The sequence below is a fragment of the Crocodylus siamensis genome, chromosome 3 (genome assembly GCF_052110815.1).
Source record: "Crocodylus siamensis isolate JL-2025a chromosome 3, ASM5211081v1, whole genome shotgun sequence".
Taxonomy (NCBI): Eukaryota; Metazoa; Chordata; order Crocodylia; family Crocodylidae; genus Crocodylus; species Crocodylus siamensis.
In genome coordinates, this window is record NC_143397.1 from 115158286 (window position 1) to 115173943 (window position 15658).

The window sequence follows — 15658 nt, forward strand, 5'->3', positions numbered from 1 at the left end:
CATCTCCTTTGGGATGTATCATTTCAGTAAAGTCTGTAGACAGAATTCAGCTGTGGTAATAACACACAGTACAGTCAGTAGAGAAGACTGTTCCTCTTCTTTTCACATATTTAGTAACTGGGATCCCGACTGCTCTGGAGAATGGATAAGAACTTGTTAAATAGCTCAGAGTGCTCCTGAGAGGGGGTGGGTTAGGAAGTATTCAAATACCAGACAAAGAGGAACAGGAATTAGAGCCAACCGAATGGTTAATTACACAGCAAGAATCAAATAAACCAAGCACTTGAAAAGGGCACTGAGATAATCCTGTGACAGACATGCCTACCAAATAGGAAGCTAAATCTGTTTAGCTTTAAAGCACCTACTGCTTAACATGAGGTACAATAAGTAAGTCACACCTTTGTCGTTTTATGCCTTGACCTTGCTACCCATTCTCCCTTCACTCCAGGGAGGTACTGCTGACAGTAATGTTTGCTCACATAACTGAGGGTTTACAAGGTTCTGGTCTTGACTCTGTGGCTAAACTTGTGGCAATTCCACCTGCTGTGCACAATATCTTCGCAACATAAAACAAGTTTGACTTCCCTCAAACATATGTATTTCTCTACTTAGAAAGCACTGACTGCATACCCATCACAATGCAGCTCTGTTCTGTACAAACTGGAAGCTCTGTTCTGTACAAAACAGAGCTGGATTCATTGGCCCAGAGAAGCAGGTGCTCTTGTAAATAAAAAGCACATAGACAAAAGAGACTAAGACAGGAGAGGAGTGCTGATGAATAGGTGGAGTGACCCATAGAAACAAATCTGGAACAGAACTGAGAACATTGGGACCAGAAGAAAACCAGTGTTTGTGTTTGGAGTGTGAGTTTTGTAGGCAATGCCCTGACTTAGCTCCACTTTGAAGTCAAGATCTTGCAAAAAGCTGGAAATTTGAGAAAGGTGTCAACAGTTTTGAATAGGCACAGCAGGGGTTATAATCAGGTCTGTCAGTCCCAGGGAAACAAGGGTCTTATATAACATAAAGCAGATTAAAATAAATCAGTGAAAGTCAAGAAAGCATTGTGCAGTGTTGTGCCAGAGTTAAAATATAAAAATACACAATAACATACGGAAATATGTAAAAGTGAGGATTCCAGTATTTATATCGGTAGATTTTAGTCAGGCTGAGATCATGCAAGTGCAGATCTGTATTTCTGGAGTTAGTGTTTCTTGATTTAAGTGATCTTCCTTTATTTGTTTTTTTCTTCTGTCATGTTCATTTGATGCCCAAAAGAGAGCATGGATATGGATGTGCGCTTAATGAAGGGCCACTTTCTGAGTTTTTATCCAATCTTTGCTTAGGCAAACTCCCAGTAAAATTACTGACCCAGAATCAGGGCTTGGTGGAAACTCAAAGACTTCATAGTTTGGGCCAAGCTTTATGAATGAAAAAGTGGCTTTCACAGGAGAGGATACATACTGAATCTCTTCTTGACTCTGAGCTCTTTTCTCTGTGGTAAAGAGATTTCTCAGAGCAGGGGAAAAGAAAGTCTTTTTCCTATGAAACAGAAGGCAGGCACGCAACAAGCACCTGGTAAAGGGGCATAACTGGCTTCATTTTTTTGCAAAACATTATAAAGGTGTGTGCATAGACAGAGGCATAGCTGAGCTGTTCTGTGCATTGGATATTGGCAGCACATGGGGAAGCAGCAGTGGCTAGGTCACTGCTGCTGGCAATGGCAGCAGCTACTTTTTCTGCATCTCACCCCCTCCCCAAGTCAGCACCAGAGGCTGCTGCCATGTTTACCCCGGTTTAGTTATACTACTGCAAACAGGCATGTGTACCTGATTCACAGTTAGGCACATAACTGTTTCAGTTGAGGGATATGCTGATGTGTCTGTCTTACACTAGTAGTTTATTCTTTTGCAAACATGCTTAACCAGAGGATATACAAGCTCGCCTTCTTGTGGCATTTTGTTTGTTGTGAGAAGGCAACCCAAAGGACATGGAATGAATTTGTGCCAGTCCTAACAGCCCCAGTGCTGTGACCCTTACTTGAGAATCAGGGTGACTTACTTCATGGCTAGACCCTTGATTTCAGTGTGATCACTTGCATAGCACAATACCCTTCTGCGTAGAAGGGGCAGAATTGGGCCCCAAATCAACTTTATTTCATAGCTGAGTTTTTAAAATGCCAACAAAAATGGTTTTGATCTTTCAATTCCTATGCAAGTCAGTGTCCATCCATATAAAGGACTATCAGTTGCCAGGAGGGTCAGAAGAGAATTGTGTTCCACTGCTCTGTTAAATCCAGTCCGACAGTCTTTTCATAGGTAACATTTCTGTTGACTTGACTGGGAGCCACAGAAAGAAGGGCAGCAGGGTTACCCAGTGGTTTCAAACTTTCCATAGGGCAGCAATCCCCCAATCTTTTCATTTTGTGAAGCACTGTGAGAGGGAATGAGACTTACTGGCCATTTTGCCTCACAGTACATACTGCTCAATTCAGAATGCCTCATTCAGCTGATATGCAGAAGGGCTCTGTGTAGGTCATGGCTCAAAAACCACTACTGCAACTTATTGGTTAAATGCATGTTCTCCTAGACAGAGATGAGATATATTTCTAGATTGGAAGCCAGCAGATATGCAGTTCAAATAACAATATAACACACACAACACGCAGCCAAAAATATTTTATCAAGTCATTTTAGCAAGATTACACTTTGGCATGGATGTATTTTCCACTTTCAGGTAATCTCCATGAAGCTCTCAGATGCCTTTGTTAATAGACCCCTCCAAACTGGCAACTGGCTCCAGTTCACCAAATGTTATAAACTGGTCCAACCATACTAAAGCCAATTTGAGCAATTCTGATTTACCCCAGGTGAGGATTTGGTCCCTAATATTTATATTACCTACTTGTTAAACCTTCTATTAGGCATCATACTATGACCCAGTATGCACTAGAGCTCTGAGCTGCCTTTCCAGATAAAGACTGGCTGGAGTCAATTTACTTTTTGTCTTTCAAAAGAAAAATAGTGTAATGTGCAGTACAGTAAGCAGAGAAAATATGTTCTGTCAGTTGCTGCAAAAGGAGCTGGAGGTCATAGGTTGAATTTGACCCCTTTAAGAGCGCGCACTCCATTCTGATAAATCAGATCACAAGAAAGCAGAGCTACCCTGCCAGGCAGATTAAAGTTGATGCACAGCCTGTTAGCTGCATTCATTAACATGAATCCAAAGAAACTCCCTGAAGGAAAAGTAGTTGAGGGGGAAATGCAAATGCAATCCATACATTTTGTTACTCCAGAACTGGGGGAACTTAGCAACAGCAGACTCCCTGAGATGCACTCTCCTACACTCCAGTAAACCGAGAGGTGTGGGATCCCACTTTGAGCATCAAACATTCTGGAGTGCAGATGTCTTTATCTGTGGAGAAAATGGATTTCACGGGCCCCTGCAGGATTTTAAATTGCAGCATGTGGTGTCCTTATTGACATCTTGCTAAGAATCCGGGGCCGCACATGCTCGAGTTGGTGGAAGATGTTGATTGTATTGCATGATGTTGCAATCCCACGTGGCCTGAAACAATCAGATACAAAAAAATATCAGTAAAGAGCAACCATGTACTCCCACGTTCTGAGGCACAAATGCCCAGAGGTGCTTACAAGCACAGAGACAAGCCCTGGGCGCTCCACAAGAAGTTGCTACTGCTTTCTTCCTCCTCCTAGCCAGCATTATGGTGAAGAAGTTGCTTGACTGGTGTGGATTAGTACCTATTAAATATGTGGAAGAAGAGAGGTTTTAGAAGAGATACAAATCCCCTTTAGAGGGGACTGAGGCAATAGAAAAGGGGTTATTCCACACTTGCAGGAAACAGAGACGAAGATACAGAGGCAGAAAATGGGAGAAAACTGCTTTACTGGCAGAGCAAGGGGGGAGACATGAAAAGAACACCGAGGTCTTAGGGTGGATTTATGTAGAGCTTGGAGTCTTGTCTGCTTTCTTTAAAAAAGTGTCCAAAGAAGTCTGGACAGATGTTCTCCAGGGAGATGGGCGACCTAGCAAACTTGTTCGCTGGCATACGTCAGATCAAGCATTGTAAAGTCAAAACTGATGTCAAAAAGTTAGAAACATTGTAAGTGCAAAACATTGTAACTCAAAACATTGTAAGTCAAGGACTTCTTGTATATTAATTAGATTTGCACACACGTGAAGAGGCTAGACACACTGGCTTAAAACACAAGTGCTAAATCCTGCCATGAGAAGATCCAATAGCATCTTCTACCTACCAGAGGCAGCTGCTCATTGCTGCCTCCTCTTGGATAGAAGCAGGGGGTGGGAAGTAGGGCTGGCTGTGAGATTCAGAAAAGCTTAAATAACTCTTCCCTCTCTTTCCTTTATACGTCTCTCTGCTACTTATACTTTTGTAAGAAGATGGGATGCCCAATCCAAAAAAAAAAACACAGGCAGAAAATTTTCCACTGCCTTTTCTGTCTAAGAGTTCCAATGAGAAGGCGAGGTTGTACATCTGCATCTACATCTTAGCTCCAAATGTTTTGTCTCACTCTTCAGTGCTCTGTGCAATCCACAGAGGTCTGTTACTAGTAGAGTCCTGGTTAGAAATATCATTTTCAGGGGACTGAAGTTCAAACGTCATGTGCAGCAAGACAGATAAAACCTCAACACAATATGTTAGTCCAGGCACAAATTTTAATGTTGACTTTTACACAAATCAGCGTGTGATTTGAAGATTAAGAGGTGCAAACAATATAATTTTTCTTGGTGGAGCAAGGGAGAGGCAAGAGATACAGGGCATCTTGCTGAAGGGCACGGACCTGCGTAGCCACCAAGCTTGCCTGCTATTAAACAATTTTAAACGACAGGGGTTTATGCTACAAAATATAATCTAACCTTGTTTATCAGGCAAGCATATTTTATTGCCTTCCGAGTCATTTAAAAATGCATTGTAATTTTTCAAAACATTAGAACGGCTGGAATATTTCTGAAATACCATAGATATTGGGATTTTTAAAGGTTCTCCCAAGCCTGATATAAATTTAGAAACTGTCTCTGCAGTCAGATCATTGAAAACAAAAGCTAAAATCCCACAATAATATTTCACAGGCAACTCTGTCTATGAATCAGCATTCATTAACTTTTTATCTTAAGCAACAAAGGAAATTGGTTTTTATGTTCTTTTCATACTGTGGACGAGACAAAATCCACAGCAGCTAAACAACCTGGAAGCTTCTTCATCTTTCTTGCTAAATTCAACCCTTCTCAGGCTGCGTCCCATTAGTTCTCCAAAGGCAAATCCGAGAAAATAATTAAAACTTTAATTTATTTATACATCTTCTGTATAGATATTATAGATCCAACAATTGCTGTCTTTGTAATTTATTCATGCAATGTCCTTCAGGAACCTATTGCAACCAGACATGTGAGAGTGGATGCCTGTCCCTCTAGCAAAGCAAATCAAATGCTCATATCACTGAATTACTAAGCTGGAGCCAACAGACTATATCTAGAGGGCTAGGAGAGCCCGCTGCAGGGTTCCTAAAACCCTGCAAAGCTGGCTGGCAACACATGTATCTGAAGAGCACAAGCAGCAGAGCTGGTTGGTGACTTAGAGCCAAGGAACAATTACACTTTGCTTAATCCTTTCAGTAAATGTGTAGGACACATTTCCAGCTGCAGAATCCATTGTACAGCGAGTGCATTATTGAATCACATTTCTTTTCCTGAGGCTCATCCTTTAACATGACAGGCTTGGAGATGGAACAAAGGTCCTTTTATTCAGTTTGCTGGTTGTAATTTCTTTTTTTCACAAGGAAGCGGCTATTTTTCGCTTGAATATGTAATAGCTACCTCCACCTGGGTGATAGGCACCTCCCATGACTCTCTGGGACTACCTGACAACTGCAGAGCTGCAATTTTAATAGACTCCGAGTAGTTTTCTCGAAGAGAAGCCTTAAAAACTCCCCAAGGAGAGATCATCAAGCGGAATGGTCCCTGGTGCAGGATTTATTAGCAGGCAGGATGGGGAGGTTGATTAGCCTGCGTGGCTGAACAGACATGCTGTCAGACAGGCCTCTTAATCCAATCAGTTACCTGTCGGAGGGGAACTGTCTTGGGTTCCCAAGCACAGCACATCCATAGCATGCCACTCCAAGCCTGCATTTCTGCCACTGCCAAGAGTGCTTTCCCTGACCAAGGAAACTTCTTTTTAACCATCAGACATATTTGGGAAGAACTTTCCTATAGGAGCGTGAGTGAAGGTCAAAGTACATGCTCAAAGCCGGCCTCTTAAAATAATTTAACATCAGAATCTATGAAGTCCTGCTGGAAAAGCCTGATCCATGCAGAATTATATCCCTTGGACTCTGTGACTGACACCTTGAAAATTCTGGCCTATTATATTTTTCGGTCGCTTTCCTTTTTTCCTGGTGGCAAAGACTAACAGTCATGATAGAGGTGATCCCAAGTCTCAGCATGTGCATGTTCAGAACTAATGAATAGAGCTGCACCCAAAGGATCAGAACCTGGGTTAAGCAGAAAGCTCCTGAAAAAGTATTAAAATTGATTAAACAGGTTTCCCTTAGTTTATGGCATTTTATACTGGATTCTACCAGAAGTGAGGTTAACAGAGAGAGGAGTCTCCTGAGGATAAAAAGCAGAAAAAAACATGCAGGCAACAAAGCTGAAACACAGGGGAAAAAGTAATGGCAATTCAATGTATGTCATTTTTAAAAGAAATACAAATAAAATAATATTCAGACTGAAGTATTCCAATAGCATTGTATGCAAATTAAAAGATATGGATCTCTCTTATATTTTATGAAGAATAGATATATATAAATATATGGAGAGAGCATTATATGTTCTATAAATACATAAGAGCTCCAGTGTATTTTATATATTCTAACGTATTCTATACATAGTCAAATTGGGGCTTTTCTGTTACTCTTCAAAATTAGAAATAATTTTCAGTTAAAATAAAAGGACTTGTCTTTGCATGCATAGAAAACAAATATTTTCACAGGAGACACTGAAGTGCAACCAACAAGTGATGTATGAGGAAAGCCTGGAAGATCTGGGATGATTTAATCTCAAGAAAACAAAAGAGAGGCATGGGGCTGGATAGCAATCTCTTCAAATACAAAAATAACTGTTGCAATGGTGATCAATTCCTCTCTGTGTACACAGGGGACATGAAAAGAAGTCATGGGCTTAAATTGCAAGAAAGGAGACTGAGAACAACTTTCTACCTTTGAGGGTGGTTTCACACTGGAACAGATTACCTAGAGGCCAGAATCCCTGGGCATGTATACATGTGCATTTAAATGTGCCTAAATACAATCTCCATTAGCTTACTGCGCATTAAGCGGGTTTAGACAGGCGTCTACATGTGCAGGTGTTAAAGCACATTAACATTGTGCGTGGACTGATTGGGATTCAAGTTATTCCCAAGTCAGTCCGCACACACAGCGTTAATGTCCTTTAAACGCAACTACATGTTCATTAATGAGTTTTAATTATTTGCATAGTTAGGTGCAGATTGCCTAAATTTGCCATGTTTAAAGTGTATTAAGGGTGCACATGTGTAAATGCACACCCTAATGTGCCTTAAATTTAGGCTAATGCACCTCAAAGCGTGTTGTGTAGACATGCCCCGTCACTAAAAGTTTTAAATTCAAGTTAGATAAACACTTGGCTTTGATGATTTAGGCAGAAATGATCAAGCCTTGAGCAGGGGGTTGGACTAGATCAACTCCTGAGGGCCCTTCCAGCCATATTGTCCCATGATTCAGAATACATTTTTAAATTTATCCACAAATAAGTTAAAACCAATGAAGCTTATTGGATGAAGTAACTTCTTGATGCAAGATGTGATCAAGGAAATATTTTCACCAAATATGCCCCAAATGCATGCATGTATGTGTGCACACACACACAGATGTGCACATGAGAGAGATAATATCTACATTGTTAAAACCGAAATAAAACATTAAGAAGTGCCAGAATTAAGATTACTTGTGCAAACTAGGTTCTTTCTATGTGTAATCCTCGCCAGCACACTACGCCAGACAGTGTGCCAGATTTTAGATCCTCAGGGTGCCAGTAGCCCTTGGAACCCCCTCAGGCAGGTCTGCTGACTGAAACATCCCTTGGAGAGGTGTGTTCCTCACCCTCACTGCCCAAGAATTGACTTTAAGTTCAATAAACAAATGGGTTTCTTTATTATACACAACTATATACAGAAAAGAAATCAAGAGAATAAATATATATGTATATAATATCAATAGTTAATAAAACCAGCAATTTGAATAGAATTTACAACTGCAACGATACATAAGTAACTCCACCACACTGGGTGGTCCTGCTTGCATCAAACAATACTTTAAAACAGTTCTCCCTCTCCCCGCCCACATAACGCAGGGGGATTTCCCTCTGGTCACACTCCCTTCCCATAACAATAAATGGCAATACAGCTTTAACTATGACCCACCACTAGGTGGCAGAGGTGAGGTGTCTTCTGCTCTGGGGAGGGTGGACTCTTTGCTCTTTCTTGGTAACTTAGCAAAAAAAAAAAAGTCTGTAATCAGCCACTGCAGGCTTCTTTTCTCTAGTTTCCTTTTGAAAAATACACCTCTTGCAAACACTAGGTGTTAAGTGTCCCCTCTCCCACACCAGTGCAGATTTGGGATTCTCCCGGCCTGCTCCCTCTCTGGGCTGTCTCTCTCCCCCAGCACTCCACATGCAGACAGGGTGTTCGCTCTGCAGGCTTCTGTACCTGCAGTACAAGCCTTTCCAGCCCAAACAGAGGAGTTTTTTCTGCAGGTCCCTGACCAGGCAGCTTCTTCCACCTCCCAGCTAGCTTACCACCCCCTCTCCATTCTTTCCCTGGGTACCTCTGTCCATGACTGCACAGCTCTGACCCAGGTGAGGAATCAGCTTCTCCTGGGATGACTCAGGCTCCCTTCTGCCTTGAAGTCTGCTCCCCAGCAAGCCTCAGCTCTGTTTTCTCTGCCTGGGGGGAAGGACGGGCTGTCTCTGTCCCTCTCTCCAGGCTGGTGTAGCTCTCCTGCTGCATCTCACTCTAGCTGCTTTTCCCTCCCTCAGCTTTTATGGCTCCATAGTAACCAATCAGAGCCCAGGGTTTGCAATGGAGGCTCTGGTTACAGTCAGGGTTGTCCCCAGTGGGGTGCAAATTGGGGCGGCTGCCCCAGGCACTGCACTTCGGGGGGGGGCCTGTGGAGCTGGGCGGAGCGGCTGTGCCAACTCCAGGCTGCCATCACTGGCTTTGTGTCTGGTTACTCGCTACCCACACCCCTTCTTTGGGTCTGGGACATACAGGATAGGGGCGGGGGCAGACCCCCGCATGGGCTGATTTGCCTCGGGCTGCACCCTGCTCGGGTCAGCTCTGGTTACAATTCAAATCCTCCAGTAAAAAGCATGCATTGTGCACAGCATACCCTCTGTTTGGAAAAGCTATTGCACCTACTGCAAATGTTTTGTCGCCTTTCTTGCAAAGTTCTTAGGCACAGCTCACCCACTCAGCTTGCAGCCAAGCAAGCCTTTGCAGCTGTTACATATGTTCTATTCCCAATTTTTCCAGAAGTCTTGTGTTGCCTGTAAGCTACTCTTGCAACTACTGTGGCAACTATCGGTTAAGGGGCCTGGGATGACAATAGTGAAGATGGCATGTTGGAAGTCCCATGGAGACTTGGCTGGAAGATCAGCGTGTTCACTTAATTTGGTAGTAGCTCTGTGTGGCTGAAGCATGCTCTCTACAGATGTCATGCTTGAAAGGCTGAATATTTTCTCAGAAGCTCACCTGAACATGTGGAAATGCCTATTTTATGAGGATTACAGTAGTCCATACTAGGCAGATTTTCTTTGGTTGGAGTAAAGAAAAATCGCTGCCAGCACCCTAGAGCTATCCTTATGGCAAATTTCAAGTTTATGCTCCACAGAATAGAGGCTAGATGAGCTCTTCAAAGAGAGGTTGGAGGAAAAAAGACCAATACTAGCAAAACAGCATATTGTTTTTCTAAGTTTGTGCTTGGAAATGTTTGATCTGTTTGTCCTGTGATTTAGACCCTGTGCCATCCCTCTGCACAACCCAAAGGTGAATTTTACCAAAAATACATATACACTTTGCACCATTCTCTTTATCTCCCCTCTTTCTGCAAAATCCACATGAAAAATAAGGCAAAATTGAACCTGTTGGAAAACCAGGGTCGGATCCTGCCAATTCTTAGTTGGGGGGGAAGAAAAATCCTTACTTTATCAGGCTTGTCAGAATGTGCTCCTATGCAGAGGTTCCTACGGTGGCATTATCTAGACAGCAGAATGGAGCCTGGTGAGGTTGGAAAAACCTGCCTGAGATGGGCAAGTTTGATTCAAACAAACAAACAAAATAAAAATTCTTGAAGCTTGCAAGTCCTGAGAGTATGATGAATTAAAGTCAACAGAGGGTAAATAACATTATTCGTAACCCCTTCTTATTCTGGAGCTCTCAAAATTGATGTTGAAATATAAAAATGTTTGTATGTTGTTGTTCTGTCTCCCTGCTTCCCGCCCCCCCCCCCCCCCCCCCCGACTACTTTCAGATACAGACAGACTTTTTATATGAAATTTCTCAGCAATTTTGGTTGTGGAGTCAAATGTTCAAAAGTTAGGAAATACCAGACTTACAGCTGTCCATACAAAAGAAAAAAAGCACAAAAGCCTTTTATAATGGAAAATGTCAAAGTATCCTAAATACAGAGCTTGCAACTAGCTTTCCTATCAGAATACCATCCACTGAAGTGGAGTGCCTTTCAGACAAAGAACACAGTGACTCAGTAGCATGTACAGGTGTACATCAGGGGCTCAGCACTGGCTCAGGGCTTAGGGAATGTGAAGATGTCAGAAAGGAGATGCATGTGAATGGAGATGAATGCAACTTACAAAAGAAACAGGGTTTGTTTTCCTTGCTCTTCAGGATTTATTGATTAAAAAAAACAGGGAAAATTTATTTTTGTGCTACATATTTACATTAGAATGTCAGGCTTGGTCTTCCCACCCTTTTTCCCTGGAAAACATGGCTGACTGCAGAACCAGCCAAGTTATGTCACTTGAGGGTGCAAGAAAGCAGGAACTGACCAGCTGATAAATGCAGATTACTAGGATGGTACTTTACACATGGAATACCACTGACTTTCATGGACCTCTGCCTTCCCCCCTGCAATTAGTGAAAGCAAGATCAGAATCAGGCCCTGAAGCTTCAGGAATAAGATCTCATTGCAAGTCTTTGGCCACAAAGAGGAAGAGATATTATATATCTGCTGTTGCTAAGTCAAAAAAAAAAAAAGGCTTTCTTTACATTTGCCATTTTTTAAACCATTGCAGCATATGCTTCTGCCCTATATATGATAACAAGGGAACCCATGTTTTGCAGCTCTTTGATTCCTGAATCAAATGCAGCTCTTCAGATTTGCTCCCGGCTCTGTTGGGTATATTTCCTTTGGATACTGGGGGTGCATCCACACATGCAGCCACGTGCACTTGCAGCAGCTCAAAGAGAAGCTATGCAAATCTGAGCCAGGGCTTTTTGCCTCAGCACACATGCCTGGACATGCACTTTGGTGTGGAGCAAATTGTGCCACTTGGGCAAAATAACCCTGCCCGACTCCTCCCGTATCTGCAGCCAGAGGGAGCTAGAGCCTGGAGCCAGCACAGCGCTATAAAAAGCTGACCTAACAAGTAGTTCAGGACTTCTAGCTCTCAGGAGCTTCTGAGGCTCAGCCAAATGGTACCTGGGGACACTACTCCTTGTGCCAACTGGAGTGCTGAAACAGTCCTGAGAGTTCCCTGCACCATCTACCCACTGCAGCAGTCTGGCAGTGGGGGCTGCTGCCCGCCTATGACCTGCTGCCACCTGTGACAGCATGTGGCCCCAAGGCTGCATGCCTGCCAGACACAGATGGGGACAGGATGGCCATTAGAGGCATCTGCACCTCTGCACCAGCTGCCAGTGGGCTGTGGCTGCACAGTTGGACTTTGTGTGGCACTGCTGTCATGTGTGCCACTGCCTGGCCATCTGGGCAGCTATCACCCAGAAGATGTTCCCATGTGCCGGCCTGCTTTGAACGGTTAAAGCATGTCCTCCTGGCCCCAAGTGGCCAGGAGGTCAGCCACCTCCAGCTGGGTCCTGGGTGCCAGCTCTGAGCAGGCTCCTCTGCCTTGGTCCTGCCACTTGCCTCCCTAGCAGGAATTTTGGTGTTTCCTATTTAAAATCTGCAAAATCCCTGATAAAAAAATCCCAGAGTCACTCTTTAAAATACCCGAAAATCCATGTTCTACCACAAGTAAAACAAAAGACCACTAGCTAGGGAAAGAGAGAGAGAGATCAAATCAGTTGGGCAATGTTTTATTGATATATTTACAATTTTAAAGCAATTTGGAAGCCTACCAGTGCCTCCATCATCATAATAAAATACATTCTAAATATCTATACAGATTTTTGGCATTGGTTTTTGGCTTTTTTGTCATATTAAAAAACATGAGCTACCCCTACCCCGTTCACTCACTTGGATGTGCAGCGCTGAGCAACACTGATATGCCAGTGCCCTGTCCCTATCCTTGCCCCTCACTCTCAACCTACAGCCTACCCCCCATTCCAGTCCCCTCATTCCTGACTCACAGGGCCAGGTATGTGGGTGAGCGGGATGTGGGGGTGGCTTGGGGCTGTGGGGATTGTGGGGGGACTCTGGGTGTGGGTGTATAGGGGGACCTGCTCAGGAGGGGTGGATTCCCTGCCCCCTGCAAAGTGTGCACAGCTCACAAAATTCCACCCCCACAGGGCCACAGCCCCCCAACAGGGGCCACATGCTTCCCCACAGGGACTACTGCCCCCCCTGCAGGGCCCACTTGCCCCCGCCTGGCCTCATCCCCCACTGGCTCTCCCAGCCCCCCCAATTGCTGCCCCACCCTGCCCCATCCCCTGCTCTTTCCCCCAGCCCTCCTGATTGTTCCCCCACCTGGTCCCAACCCCCAATCACTGCTTTGTCCAGCCCCAGTGTCCCAGAACTCAACCCCTCCCACAAACAAACAAAAAACCCTGCACTCACTGGCTGTAGCAGCAGTCATCAGGGCCACTGGGGCCTCATGGCAGAGCCCCCCTGCATGGTGCAGGGCAGTGGGGGGCTGCGGGGAGCAGCCCAGGCTGCCTGGCACCCGCACTGCTGCTATCAGATCACACAGGTACAGTGCGGCTTGGCAGGGCACCGTGCAGTGCTGTGCACTGTCTGGTAGCTCAAGGCTGCTGGGGCTGAGCGGTGCCAGGTTCTGGGTGACAGCTGGAGCTGACCTGAGCTCCCAGACAGTACACAGTGCCACTCAGCACCTTGCAAAGCTGTGTTGCACCCATGCAATCTGACAGCAGCAGTGCAGGTGCCAGGTGGCTGGGGCCGTTCCCCATGGCCCCACACCACACGGGGTGGGGGGTTCTGCCATGAGGCCCCAGTGGCCCCAATGGTTGCTGCTACAGCTGGTGAGTGTGAGGGGGTTTATTTGTTTTTATTTTGAGTGCCAGGATGCTGAGGCCAAGCATGGCAGCAATCATGGGGGATGGGCTCAGGACAGGGTAAGATTGGGAGGGATGGGGGCGTGAGCTGGGGGGATGGGACCAGGTAAAGTAGCATTCAGTGGGGTGGGGGATGGGGCTAGACAGAGCAGCAGTGGGGGAGCCAGTGGGGACTGGGGCCAGGTGGGGGTCCCCCCATGGTCCCTACCTCCTCTAACCCCCCCTCACTCCCTACTTATCCCACACAAAGCCTGGATCCAGGTCCCTGCAGCTGGTGCATTGCTTGCTGTGCACAGGCAAGCAGCATGCTTCAGCACCAGGACAAAGGCCAGCTATAGAGACACTCTGGCTGATTACCAGAGTATCTCTGTGGAGTGTCTGGTTGCCTCAGGACATGGTCCAGGACCATGCTTTGCCCCACTGTTTTGCGGCACTTTTTTTTTTGACCCCTGGATATCCACGGGTCTAATTTTGCAAATTTGCAGTGCAGGGAACATGTTTTTGTTCCTGCATGTGCATCTTGCAGCAGCTCAAAGGGGTTTGGGATGCTTCAAGAAGCACGTGCACACTTGTGTGGACATGCCCTGGGTGGCCAAGGTCCCTGAAGGAACTCTAAAAACAAACTCCATGCTGCCACAGGTGCCTAGCTTCCATTAGTCAAGCTAACTTATTTGTCACTACACTGTGCTGCTGGCACTAGACTGTGGTTGAGATTATATGTTACAGTTAATACAAGTTAATGCTAAAGAAAGTTAAATTGTGTTAAAAATAGTACGTGCTGTCAGCAGTCACACATGAAGGGTTAATACCCATTCTAGAGTGCACTGTACCAGACCTGGTGCTAGAGGGCTGGCAGGCAGCGGCATAGCTAGGAGCCACCAAGTCTGCTCTATGCCTGTCCTGCTTGCCAGTTCTCTAGCTGAAATATATGTCGGGGACTGGGAGGAAAAGAGGCCCCCTATATCACATGGATTATCCTCCCCCAACCCCCAATCAGCCTCCTCCACCTCCCAAATCACCTCCCTCCCTCATGATCACTCCCAGCACCCCAAAATTGCTCCCCTATTGGCCCTGGATCACCCACTACCACCCTGAACACCCAGGTTGCCATTCTACCACACTGATCACCCCCTCTGACCCCCAATATCTCCCTGCTCCCCAAATCACCCATGATTGCCCCCATGCCCTTGCTTCTGATCAACCCCTTTGCCACCTACTGTTCTGATCAGTACAAGATGGCAGTGACAGAAGAAGCAAAGGAGGAGAGGTTCCCATGACACCCTGCAGCCCATGTTGCCCCACACACCCTGATCCAGCATCCTCAGTTGCCAGGCCCTGGCAGAAGGGGGGCAGAGGGGATGGGGGTGACAGTGAGGAGCTAATGCAGAGCCCATGAGGGCTGGATCCATATGCCAGAAGGTGACACAGGCTGCAGGGAGCCCAGTAGCAGGAAAGGAGAGGGGAACCCTACACACCTGCTGCCACTACTATTGCCACTCTTGGGCCAATTGGGGCAGCAGGTCAGTGAATTGAGGAGATTAGTGGGAGAGGCGCTGGGGTTCTCAAGAGCAGGGGACCTCAGTGCCCAAGATGAGTGGTCGTTCCTTAAGGAGACGATACTCAGGACCCAAGGGGTGACCATCCTAACAAAAAGCAAGAGGGGCAAGAGTACTCAAAAGCCCCCTGGCTCACCAAGGGTGTCTGGGAATGCCTGATTGCTAAAAAGGTGGTGTACAACCGGTGGAAGGAGGGTGCTATCTCCAAAGAGGAGTATACCTCCTCTGCTCGGGCCTGCAGGGGGGCTGTCAGGAAAGCTAAGGCAGACAGAGAGCTAGGACTAGCATCCAAGATCAAAGATAATAAAAAGTCCTTTTTCAAATATATAGGGAGGATGAAGAAAGCACCAGGAAATGTGGGACCCCTGCAAGATCCTCTGGGCAATCTGGTGGTTGCGCCAGAGGAGAAAGCAGACCTCTTTAACCAATTCTTCACCTCCGTTTTCTTGTGCAGGGATCGGGACTTCCCCACCGTGGTGCAAGACAGACTTGAGGGGAATACCTCCAGACCTCAGGTTGGGGAGGACTGGGTTAGAGAGCTTCT